The following is an 11,325-nucleotide window of genomic DNA, read 5'->3' on the forward strand; positions in this document are numbered from 1 at the left end:
CCTTAACCAAGCAAGATGATCTTTTCCAGAGAACGGGTGCTTCTGATAACATGTCCAAAGTACTTAAGATCTGAGCCATCAGTTCTAGGACTGAGGCGTGCTCAACCCAAACCATGGTATTCTCTACCGCCTCCTATACATGTGAACGTTGGACAATGAATAAAAAAAGACCACAGAGGAACTTGTAGATATGAATTAGAGTTGGCAAAGAATATTGAGACCAGCATGGACGGCCAGATGAATAAGCAACTCTCTTTTGGAAGTCCAGACAGAATGCTCCCTGCAGACGGAAGGTAAGGCAGTCTGCTTCCCTTGACAGTGGACCGCATCTTTAGGAATGCATTTATCAAGCTATGTAGGCCCCTGTTATTATTGCCATTATTCTCTTCACTACATTAAAGTCACATGGATCTTGGAATGCAGGGCCCTGGAACCTGCAATCTGCACAGGATTCTATCCGCCACAGAACCATCTGGTGGGAATGTTTTGTGGTCCCCAGATAAGCCAGGCAAGCTCCCAGACCAGAAACGTTGTTATAGTAATATTTTTGTTCATTGGCATTTTTAAAAAACATTTTTATTAGGGGCTCATACAACTCTTATCGCAATCCATACATATACATACATCAATTGTATAGTTCACTGGCATTTAAAAAAATCTTTTCTTGTGTAAGTATTAGTTGATGCATTTATACAATTCAGAATAAAAAAGAAAACCCAAATCACATAATAATTTCCTGACATTCCATTCCTCCTTATCCTTTGAGATATATTCAATTTATATGGCCTTTCTAGCCATAATCTTTTATGATATATTATAAATTCTAGCATCTATGCCATTTGGAGAGAATTCTCTGCTTTGCTAATGGACAGAGTCAAAGTGGGATGCATTCTGAGTCTCCCCAAAACTAGAGAGTCAGTAATGGGGAACCATATCCTATCTTCTGGATTAGACTATATCACCGCCCTTTGTTTCCTTGGGGATGTGGTCTCATCAAAGACAAAATCACACCTCCAACAAAGCCATTCCTCTAGGCAAAGAGCCACCTCAGAAGCAGAGAGAGAATTCTCAGGACCATGAAGGAAGAAGAGCCACCAGTGAGTGGACCACCTTTGAAATGTCTGTCTGAGGGGCAGGGGCCATGCCAGAGACAAGGAGACCGAGAGAAGAAAAGAGAAGAGCAAGAGTAGTGCCCAGAGGGTGAAACTGCGAGGCGGAGCCACAGGGTGGCTTCCTGGTCCACAGGGGCAAGGCTCAAGGGACCATGTAGCTGAGAGGCTGAGCACTTGGCTGCTGGCTGAGGAGAGGTGTTACTGTCGACCAGTGACTGTGTCCTTAATATTTGCTGATGTTTCTTAACGGTTCCTGTTAACTTTCCTAATAACCCTACATCAGTGTGAGGATGATCTGTGGGTTCTGTGTGCCCCTTGCACTGGGTCAGCGAACCCAGCATAGGGTACGGTGTCCTGGGCAGAATGGTTGGTGTCAGAATTGGGTAAAAGAGCATGAAGGGTAGAAGCATGTCTAAGCTCTGTCTGCCCTGTGGCAATTGGCCCTGAGTTTATGTGGTTTGATTCTCCTCCCTCGTGAAGCCCAGGGAGGTCAGAGAGGCCCCAACATAAGTTTCTCACACTTCAGAAAAATTTAATCTGAGCATGACATTGTGTAGTTTATGGTACATGATAATAATACATGTTGCTCAAGTCTATGCATTTGCATATTAACATATTTTATTATGCGATATGAATATAGGTAACCTATATAAATATATTTTATCTCCTTTTACAGCAACCATGTGAACTAGATGCTACTACAATTGCCATATTAACAAATAGGAGAAATGTGTCTTAAAGAAAAATTGAGTCATTTACTCAAATGTACAAAAGTATTCATCCTTGCTTTGGGATTATAATAAACACTGGCTCGTGCGAAATCTCTTTATTATGCATTGAGCCAATTAAAATCATTCACCTGAAAGTATCCCCTTGGATCCTAAAATCCTTAGCAGAATCTCACCATTCTCTCCTGGACAGAAAAATAACCCTCAGCAGAGACCTACAAGTATGCTAAGTTTTCTCAAGTTCAGACTTAACAAGGTGGTGTAGTGGGTTATACCTGTGCTAACCGTCAGCAGTTGGAATTCACCAGATGTTCTGTGGAAGAGAGAGGAGGCTTTCTTGTCCCACAAAGATGTACAGCCATTTGAAGTTAAAAAAGGGGCCATCTATCAGGGAAGCAACAAAGCCCACATGGAAGAAGCACACCAGCCTGTGTGATCACAAGGTGTCAACAGAATCAGGCATTAGGCATCAGCAGTTCCCAAACAAACAAGGATATCAATGCGAATGAGGGGGCTTGGAGTGAAGACCCAAACCCATCTGTAGACAATTGGACCTCCCCTCCCAGAAGGGTCACAAGGAAGGAAGGAGGCTGCCAGGGTGCACTATAGCACCAATGGAACACGCAACATTCCTTAAGTTCTTTAATGCTTCACACACACACACACACACACAGTATCATGACCCCCAGCTCTACCTTACAAATCCAATGTACACTGGTACAAATAAGAGCTCTGAACACACAGAATCCAGGAGAGATAAAGCCCCCAGGAACAATAATGGGAGTAATGATACCATGAGGGTAGGGCAGAGGTAGGGGGAACCGATCGCAATGATTGACTTATAACTAACACACACACACCCCACCATAGGGGGTCAAACAACAGAAACGTGGGTGAAGAGAGACAGTGGGCAGTGTAAGATATGAAAATAATATAATTTATCGAGGGGTCACAAGGGTGGGAGGGTGCAGGGTAGGAGAGGGAAAAAAGAGGAGCTGATACCAAGGGCTCAGGTAGAAAGAAAATGTTCTCTCTGTCTTCTCTGCACTAGGAGCAGCTTGCCTGCTACTGCCCCTCACCCCCTAAAAATGTACGCCTGCGCCAAATTCGTCTCCACCCCTTCCCTGGTCAGGAGCACCTCCCAGCTGCGTAGCCGACCACTGTCTGTTTTGGTGCAGAAACGGCCTGAGACACTGACAGACGAGCGCTCCAGCAGCTGGACAGCCCCACGTCCCCTGACCTCACGCATCCCTAGTCGCAGCTTCCAAACCAACACCGTCTCCAGGGACAATGACACAGCCGCCAAGTTCATTGGGGCCGGGGCTGCCACAGTTGGAGTGGCCGGCTCTGGAGCTGGCATTGGGACTGTGTTTGGGAGCCTCATCATTGGTGATGCCAGGAACCCTTCTCTGAAGCTGCAGCTCTTCTCCTACGCCATCCTGGGCTTCGCCCTCTCGGAGGCCATGGGGCTTTTCTGCCTGATGGTGGCCTTCCTCATCCGCTTCGCCATGTGAAGGAGCCTTCTTCACCTCCCAGAGTTCTCTGTCCCGCGCCTCGTCTGCCCTATATGTCTGCTTTCCCTGCACCTCCCCAGGCAGCCCGGGGAAAGAAATTGGCTCAGGGTCTGACAGGGAAGACAAATAAATACTGTATTCATAAAGAAAGAAAGAAAATGTTTTGAGTATGATTATGGCAACTTATGTACAAATGAGTTTGATACAATCGATGTATGGATTTGGATTGTTTTATGAGCTGTAAGAGCCCCAAATAAAATGATTTTTTTAATAGTAAGGTAGGGAATAAAAAGGAGCTGATATCAAGGGGCTCAAGTAGAAAGAAAATGTTTTGAAAATGATGGTGGCGCATCTGTACAAGTTCACTTGATGTAATTGATTCATGGATCATTATAATATCTGTAAGAACCCCCAGTAAAGTGATCGATTAAAAAAACATAAAAAAGAAACACACACACCAAAAAACCCTGAAGAAAAAATCTGAAAAACAAAACAAACAAACAAAAAAACCCACCAAAACATACAGGATTTACAGCCTTAGAAACCCAAAGCAGGCAGTCTACTCTGTCTGTCCTACAGGGTGGCTGTGAGTCAAAGGAGACTGGTGGCAGTGGTGTGGGGGAGGGGCAGACTCAAGCCACTCCGAAGCCAACTAACTGAAGTGCAGCAGCACCTGGGCTTGTGCTGGAGACAAGAGCACAGGCTGGGTGGGGTGGTCCTCAGCAGGACCCCGGGCTCATGGAGAGGTGAGTGAGCTCTGGTCCTGCCGCTGAAATCCCGGTTTCCATTTCAAGCTCCTCCAGAGGAAGACAGCACCCAGTAGAAATAAGCAAAAACATAGCAGATACTTTTTATTTGGGGGGGGAGGGGGTGTAATGTCCTAAGAGTAGAGTCATAAATAAGTACCACAACAAAGATGTGTAAACGCTGCTGTCATTGTCTTCATTGTTAGTGGTCAAGTCCCCTCATTAGAGGATACTGTTTCCTCCCAGCTGACTCCGAACACAAACCTCCTGTGACTGGGCTCTCAGAGGTTTAAAACTATCTAGTCTGGGTGCAGTATAGCACCGACGAAACACACAGCCTTCCCCTCATTCTTCAATGCTTCCTCCCCGCTACCACCCCCCACTTCCCCACTACCATGACCTCAGTTCTATCTTACAAATCTGGCTGGACCAGAACATTTATACTGATACAGATAAGAGCTCGAAACACAGGGGATCCAGAACAGATAAACCCCTCAGGACCAATAAGGGGAGTGGCAATAGTAGGAAGGTAAGGTGGGCAGGGCAGGAAGACAGAACCAATCACAATGAGGCATGGCCCTCCTCCCAGAGGGATGGACAGCAGAAAAGTGGGTGAAATGAGATAGTGGTCTGTATAAGACATGAAAAAAAATATGTATAAATTATCAAGGGGGCATGGGGCAGAGAAGGTGGAGGAGGGAGGGGGGAAATGAGGAGCTGACACAAGGGCTCAAGTAGAAAGAAAATGCTTTGTAAAAGATGATGACAACATATGTACGGATGTGTTTGACACAATGGATAGATAGATGTATGGGTTGTGATAAGAGCTGTAAGAGCCCCCAATAAATTAAAACAAACCTATCTAGACAAGTGGCAGCACCCAGGAGTCTAAAAATAACTTGAGACACAGAAACTCACAGAAGGGCAGAACTAACCCTGCCCTTAATCAATAGGATAGGATTCTCCATCCCTGGCTTTGCTATTTGTCTGTTTGCTTTTTAGCCATCACCACTAACGTTTCCACAACTTCTCCATCACCCCACGTAGAACCTCAGTGCTTAAGCAAACAACTCTGCGTGCTCCCCTCTCCCAGCCCCTGGGAGCCACTCGTGTGCTTTCTGCTTCTACACATCTGCCGTTCCAGGCGGTTCATAGAAGTGGAATGGTGCAATATTTGTCCTCTTGTGTCTCAAATTTGACTTAGTGTAATTTTATCAAGGTTCACCCTTGTATCCAAATGTCCTTTGTCTCTCTGAGTAATATTCCCTACCCCCCCACCACCACCATGATTCTCTTGTCCTACATCCATTATATTGATCTGAATATTTGTCTTTATTTTGTCAATTCCTTAAGTGGTAGGGGACAGAAAGAGTGAATTCATTACCAGGAGAGAGAAAGAGAGAGAGAGAGAGAGAGAGAGAGAGAGAGAGTCTGTGTGTGGGAAAGATCTGCTCTAAAAAAATCAAGACCAATTCCGTCGTGTTAATAAGTTGTGGTAATGAGACCCAAAGGGGAATCCCACAGGAGAAAGGCTGAAGCCAAACCAGGCAGTCACTGCTGCCTTGTTACCCAGCAGCCCCAGCTTCCACCGCCAGCACAGGAAGTTTGAAAGTTTTACAGGAGGATAGAAGACTGTCTGCTGCCAAGTCACATGACAGACAATCAGGAAAAAATCGGCAGTCTAAGCATACCTCTCATCTCTCCAAAATTCATGCTTAACTAGAAGCCAAGGAAGCTTCGGGGTCCTGAGCTGTAGAGCTAACATTTATGACAGCAAAATGTGTTCGCGAATCACACGTTAGGAGAGTCCCGTCTTTGACACCATCTAAGAAATGTTACATGTAAGCTATGTATAGCTGTATCTATCGCATACTATCTTATTATTTAAATGGATGATAAAGCTTACTCGGGATTCTGTGTGGTCGGGCATTGAAGGAGGTGCTTGGTGGTTACCCGGCGAGTTACTGCCCTGGGTCACATGAACCTGAGTGGTGTCCCTGGGTTATAGTGTTGTTAGGGGCCCTTGAGGTGGTTCCAACTCACAGCGACCCTGCCTGCTACAGCACGAGGTCCAGCTCTCGCAGGCCTGTGAGGCCGTTGAGAAGACCGGGCTCAAAGTAACTTTCCTGCTTTTCAGCACTTTATCTAAAGGGGACTTGTGCGGCAAATGTGCAGCAAATGTCCCCAACGGAACATGTCGTTTGCTCTCTTGACGGCTTGTTTCCATAAGCTTTGCTTGTGGCTCTGAGAAAAGATTGAAGTAGTCAAGGTTTTTGTCTTGCTCCCCGACGGTCCACTTATGCGGATGTTGGCCTTCTTTAGATTGAGTTGTAGTCCTTACAGAAGGCTGCGATCCTTCATCTTCATCAGCGAGCGCCTCAGGTCCTCCTCGCTTTCTGCGAGTGAGGCTGTGACTGCAGTCTGTCGCAGGTTATTCAAAAGCCTTTCCCCCAGTTCTGAGGCCCACGTGCTTCATGTAATGCAGCTTCTTTACTTGCAGTGCATGCGCATTGAATAAGTACAGGGAGAGGATACAACCCTGTCCCACACCTTTTCTGATTTTAAACCAAACAGGATTCCCTTGGTTTGTTCCCACAACTGCTTCTTGATCCACGCACAGGCTCCACATGAGCACACAATGAACACAATCGAAGTGTTCTGAAATTCTCTTTCTTTTCAAGGCTAGCCATAGTTTGTTATGGTGCACACAGTTGCTGCCTTGGCCTAGTCAATAAACACAAGTAAGCATCGTGCTGGTATTCTCTGCTTCTGGCCAAAAGCCACCTGGCTTCAGCAAATGGGGGTGCTCTAAATCAAAATGGACTCCTGGTCCCCTAATAGCGTTTCAATTGAATTTTCATGTTGACTTACTGCCCTCTGGTGGTCTTCTTAGGGCGTTGTCCACTAGTGCTCTGGCAGGCACCCTGTAATGACCTGTAACAAAATAAGTGAAGCTCTTCAGGGAATTCTCTCTCTGAGGAATTGAAAGGGGTCCCGGATGGTGCAGTCAGGAAGCACTCAGCTGCTAACCAAAGGAATGCCAGTTCAAATGCACCAGCTGCCCCATGGAATTAAGTTGAGGCTGACTGCTTCCTTAAAGGCATACTGACTTGGAAAGACCATGAGGCAATTCACTCTGCCCTCCAGGGTCACCGGGAGTCTGAAGCTACTTGATATCAGTGGACTTTAAAGAAATGGAATATCTTGCTTCATGAGCATCCGGAATTTGCTATTTGCCTGGGAAACAGAAAGATGTCTGGAAATTGTCTCAAATATGTTTAAAATAAGTAATACACTCCTAAATGCCCTAAGGGCCCCCTGCAAAAAAATTTTAAGAGCAACAAGAAAGGATTCTGAATTAAATCAAAATGAAACAAAGCACATCAACATGTGTGGGATTACAACAAAGTAGCATTTAGGAAAAATTGTATACAGCACCAAGCCCTAGCTATTAGGGGGAAAAAGAGAAAAGTCTCAAACTGACCTACACTTCCATCTTAGAATGCAGGGCAGGAAAGGAACAAAAAACATGCCAATAAGCACAGAAGAAAGGGAGTAAGATAGATGGGAGAAGAAATCAATGAAATATAAAACTAAAAACAATAAAGAAAATCAATGAACCCCACAGGCAAATCAATAAGAAGATAGGAATGACTGCGATCAAGGTAAGAGCGATGATATCGCATATAGATTTCACATAGTTTGAAGGACAACAATGGAGTATCATGAATACCATCATGGCACCAAAACATACATAACGTGGATGTGTGGGGTCCTGGTTTATAACTGCCAGCACCAGCACCATGACAGGCTGTATAAAACCAAAGTCTGGGGCAGGCTTAAGCTCTAATTTCAGATTCCTGGACACTGAGGTAATTCTGTCCCAGTAGGGAGCAGTAGGGAGCAGCGACCACCACCCCCGATTGACCAGTCAAGAAAACACGCGGGAAACTGCTTGCCAACCACCACTGGACAACACTGATGCCAGAAGTTTTCTCCAATAAATTTAAAGAACAGCAACACTGGACTGCCCCCGGTCCCTGGCCCCATAAAAGCCCAGGGAACAAAGATCTTGGGGCTGATTCCCTTCTGGACGCTGGGTCCCGCTGCGCTGGGCAGTGCAGGGAAAAAGCCCTAGCTCGAGCTAGTCCAAAAATAAAACTCCTTTTGCCGTGTTTGCATCTCAACTGGTCGTAATTCTTCCGTGTGCCCAATCCAACAGATGAAACAGACAACTTCCTTTTGCAGACACAGATGACTCAACAAGAAATGAAAACCGAAACCAGACACGCTGCCATCCAGTGCATGCGGGGTCACCGCAGCCGCTGTGGGCTGCCAAACTGTTCACTGTTAGCAGGAGTAGAAAGCCCAGTCTTTCTCCCTGGTGGTTTCGAACTGCAGACCATGTCGATGGAGCCTTGCCCAACGTGTAACCACTACCTACCGCGGCTCCTACCAGAAATAGAAGGTGGGTGGTGAAATGAGGCCAAATTTAAGTCTTGCTCTAAGGCAGCGGTGCTCAACCTGTGTGGGGACGCTTGATGCATAACAGTAACAAAATGACAGTGATGAAGTAGCAACGGAAATAATTGTATGGTTGGGGGGTCACCACAACCTGAGGAACTGCATGAAAGGGCTGCGGCATGAGGAAGGTGGAGAACCACTGCTCGAAGGCGTTGGAAACTGGAGGGAAAGCACCTGATGGGTGGACGGAGAAGCCAGCAGGCAAACACTGCTGCTCTGTGTGCTGAGTGGAGGTGTCTGAGTACAGGTGGATGAGAGAGGGAAGCTGCTGAGAGCTGACCGCCCGCCCGGGGGCCCGCCTCTGCTCTCTTCTTTCCTTTCATGGAACATGTGTCGTTTCTTTTCCCAGAAACTCCCGGAGAGGAAAGAACAGGTAGGCCCCAGAAGTCAGTGCCAAAGTCCTGGCGAGGCTGGATGGGCACTTCCAGTTACTGACTGAATCACTTTTCTAGTCAGTACAGGTGGGTCCCCTACTTTAATATTTTGCCAGATCTTTAGCGTGAACAAAGTCCATCTCTCACAGGCCTGCAGCTGCTGATAAAGTTGCCCGACTGGTTTGTCGTTGGCATTTCAGGGCGGTCGCCCAGCAGCCCAACCTATAAAAAGACCACGGAAGCAACGGTGGTGGGGACGACTGGCCGTGACCGTGACCTGCCAAAGACCGAACAACTCTGTCGGGAAGGAAGTACAGCCAGGGCGCTCCTGAGCAGCAAGATGGAGGGCCTTCCTCTCATCCGCATGAGCCATGGTACCAGGGGAGACCGGAGCCTGGAAAAGCACATGATGCCGGTGAGAGGGTCCGTGCCAAAAGGAAGACTCTCAGCAAGATGGATTGACACCATGGCTACAATAGCCTCCAAGGCGACCACTAGGCCGCTGAGTCAGAACAGACGCACAACAATGTGGTGTCTTTTTCTTTCATGAACCGAGTTCAGCTGCATCAGGCATTTCACTCCATCTCCCTGAGGGTCTTTCTCTCTGTCGCCGACCCTCTACTTTGCCAAACACGATGTACTTCCAGAGACCAGTTCCTCCTGAGAACATGTCCAAAGCATGTAAGGAAAAGCCTCTCCGTGTTCCAAGACAGAGCTGTTCATTCTTGGGCAGTGCATGGCACGTTCAGTACTCTGTGCCGACCTTATTGCTCACTGGTATTGCCCTTTCTATTAATTAATGGTTAAATTTCTTGCCCACGTAATTGGATTAATTTTCTGTAGATTTGTAGAGGTTCTTTGCATATTTTGGATACCTGTCCCTTTTCGGTGAGCTATGCAGCCGATACCATTTCCCAGTTTATAGCTGGTCCTGTTTAAAAACAGAAGCATCCACCCTTTCCTTAAGGTTCTCACTTATTTTCCATCTTTCCTCAAGATGCTTGCAATACATATATTTTTAATTTTGGTTCACCAGTGTTCTGTTCACAGTTTGGTCCTTGAAACATGTGGAATTAAATGTTTTGTACGGTGTGCTATGGAGATCTCAATTTCTTTCTCCCTGTAAGAATTATGGGTCCCCTTTGTTATATTTAAATTTGAAAGTTTCTATGCAACTGAAATTCAAATGAAAGCCCAAGGAAAGAAAAAAAATGATGGAATGCAGACACCTTGCTTCTGCTCCAAGAGCTTCACCCTGTCAGGAGCTGAGCAGAGCTGACAAGCCGCAAACAAAGCGCAGCCCCTGGCTTTTACTCACTTCCTGCAATAGTCCAAGCATTAAATTCCCGGAAGCAAACATGACTCACATGGTTTCATTTCCCCCCATTGAACTGCCCTGGGCCAAGGTCAGATCACGGCTCACGGAGGGAGCATGGAACAGGCTCCGGAAGCTTTCTGGGCCTGGAATGCAGCAAGAAGGAGGGCCTGCCCCTGAGCAGAGAACAGCGTCTTCAGGGATTCCTCCCAGCAGTAAGGAGGTCTCACAAGAGGGGCCCCGGAAAGACAGCGATGCTCCGCTCACGTTCAGTGGACATGCGACCGGGAGAGGCCAGCCTCAAGAAAGGGACGTCAGGCTTGGAAAAGCACAGTGTCTGTGAAAAGGAGGAAGACCGTCATGGAGATGGACGGACTCCAGGGCAGCATCAATGCGCTCAAGTGTGTCAGCGATTGCGAGGAGGCGCAGGACCCTGCAGTGCTTCCTTCCAAGGAAAGGCCTCGGTAGGAGGTCGGATATGCCAAGGGCATGTCCTGGAACAGCTTCCTTCAGGCTCTGCTGGCCCCTGGCCAGACACTGAGTCAGGGGGATGGCAGCTCTCTCTGGAGAGATCTGCCTGGAAAACCTTGGCCCACCATCAAGCCTAAAAGTCACAGGCAATTTGTTCAGCCAAGTGCTCTCCCTCTTCAGCAATACAGACACTGAAGTCAAAATGATACAGAGAAGATTGGCATGGCCCTGCCTACGGAGGGCATGGCTAATTGTGAAGCATTCCTCTTTTTTAAAAAAAATGTTGTGTTTTAGTTTTGCATAACTAATAGATCCATAGTGGACTATGAAAGGAGAAGGTAGAGCTTATTTGGAGGTGTGTATGGTGGGGGTTACAGAGCATGGAATATGAGGGGGTATCCCCCCCGCACACACAAAGGGGCAAAAGCTCCCTGGGCAGAGTTTTCATAGTACACAGCATGGAGCGACTTGCTTAGAGTTAGTGCACCCAGTGGCGTCACCTGGGAAGGGTCTGGTCACAGTGAATTGTTTTCATGGAAGC

General features: G+C 47.0%; 1 non-coding gene and 1 pseudogene across 1 annotated transcript; both read left to right on the plus strand.

Annotated features, from left to right (window-relative positions):
* Window positions 1-2,893: 2,893 nt before the first annotated feature.
* LOC142424479 (ATP synthase F(0) complex subunit C2, mitochondrial pseudogene) lies at window positions 2,894-3,457 on the plus strand (annotated as a pseudogene).
* A 7,490-nt stretch (window positions 3,458-10,947) lies between these two features.
* Window positions 10,948-11,057, plus strand: LOC142425142 (U6 spliceosomal RNA). Its single transcript, XR_012779511.1, has one exon. It is a non-coding gene; the product is annotated as a U6 spliceosomal RNA (small nuclear RNA).
* The last annotated feature ends 268 nt before the right edge of the window (window positions 11,058-11,325 follow it).

The sequence above is a fragment of the Tenrec ecaudatus genome, chromosome 13 (assembly GCF_050624435.1).
Source record: "Tenrec ecaudatus isolate mTenEca1 chromosome 13, mTenEca1.hap1, whole genome shotgun sequence".
Taxonomy (NCBI): Eukaryota; Metazoa; Chordata; class Mammalia; order Afrosoricida; family Tenrecidae; genus Tenrec; species Tenrec ecaudatus.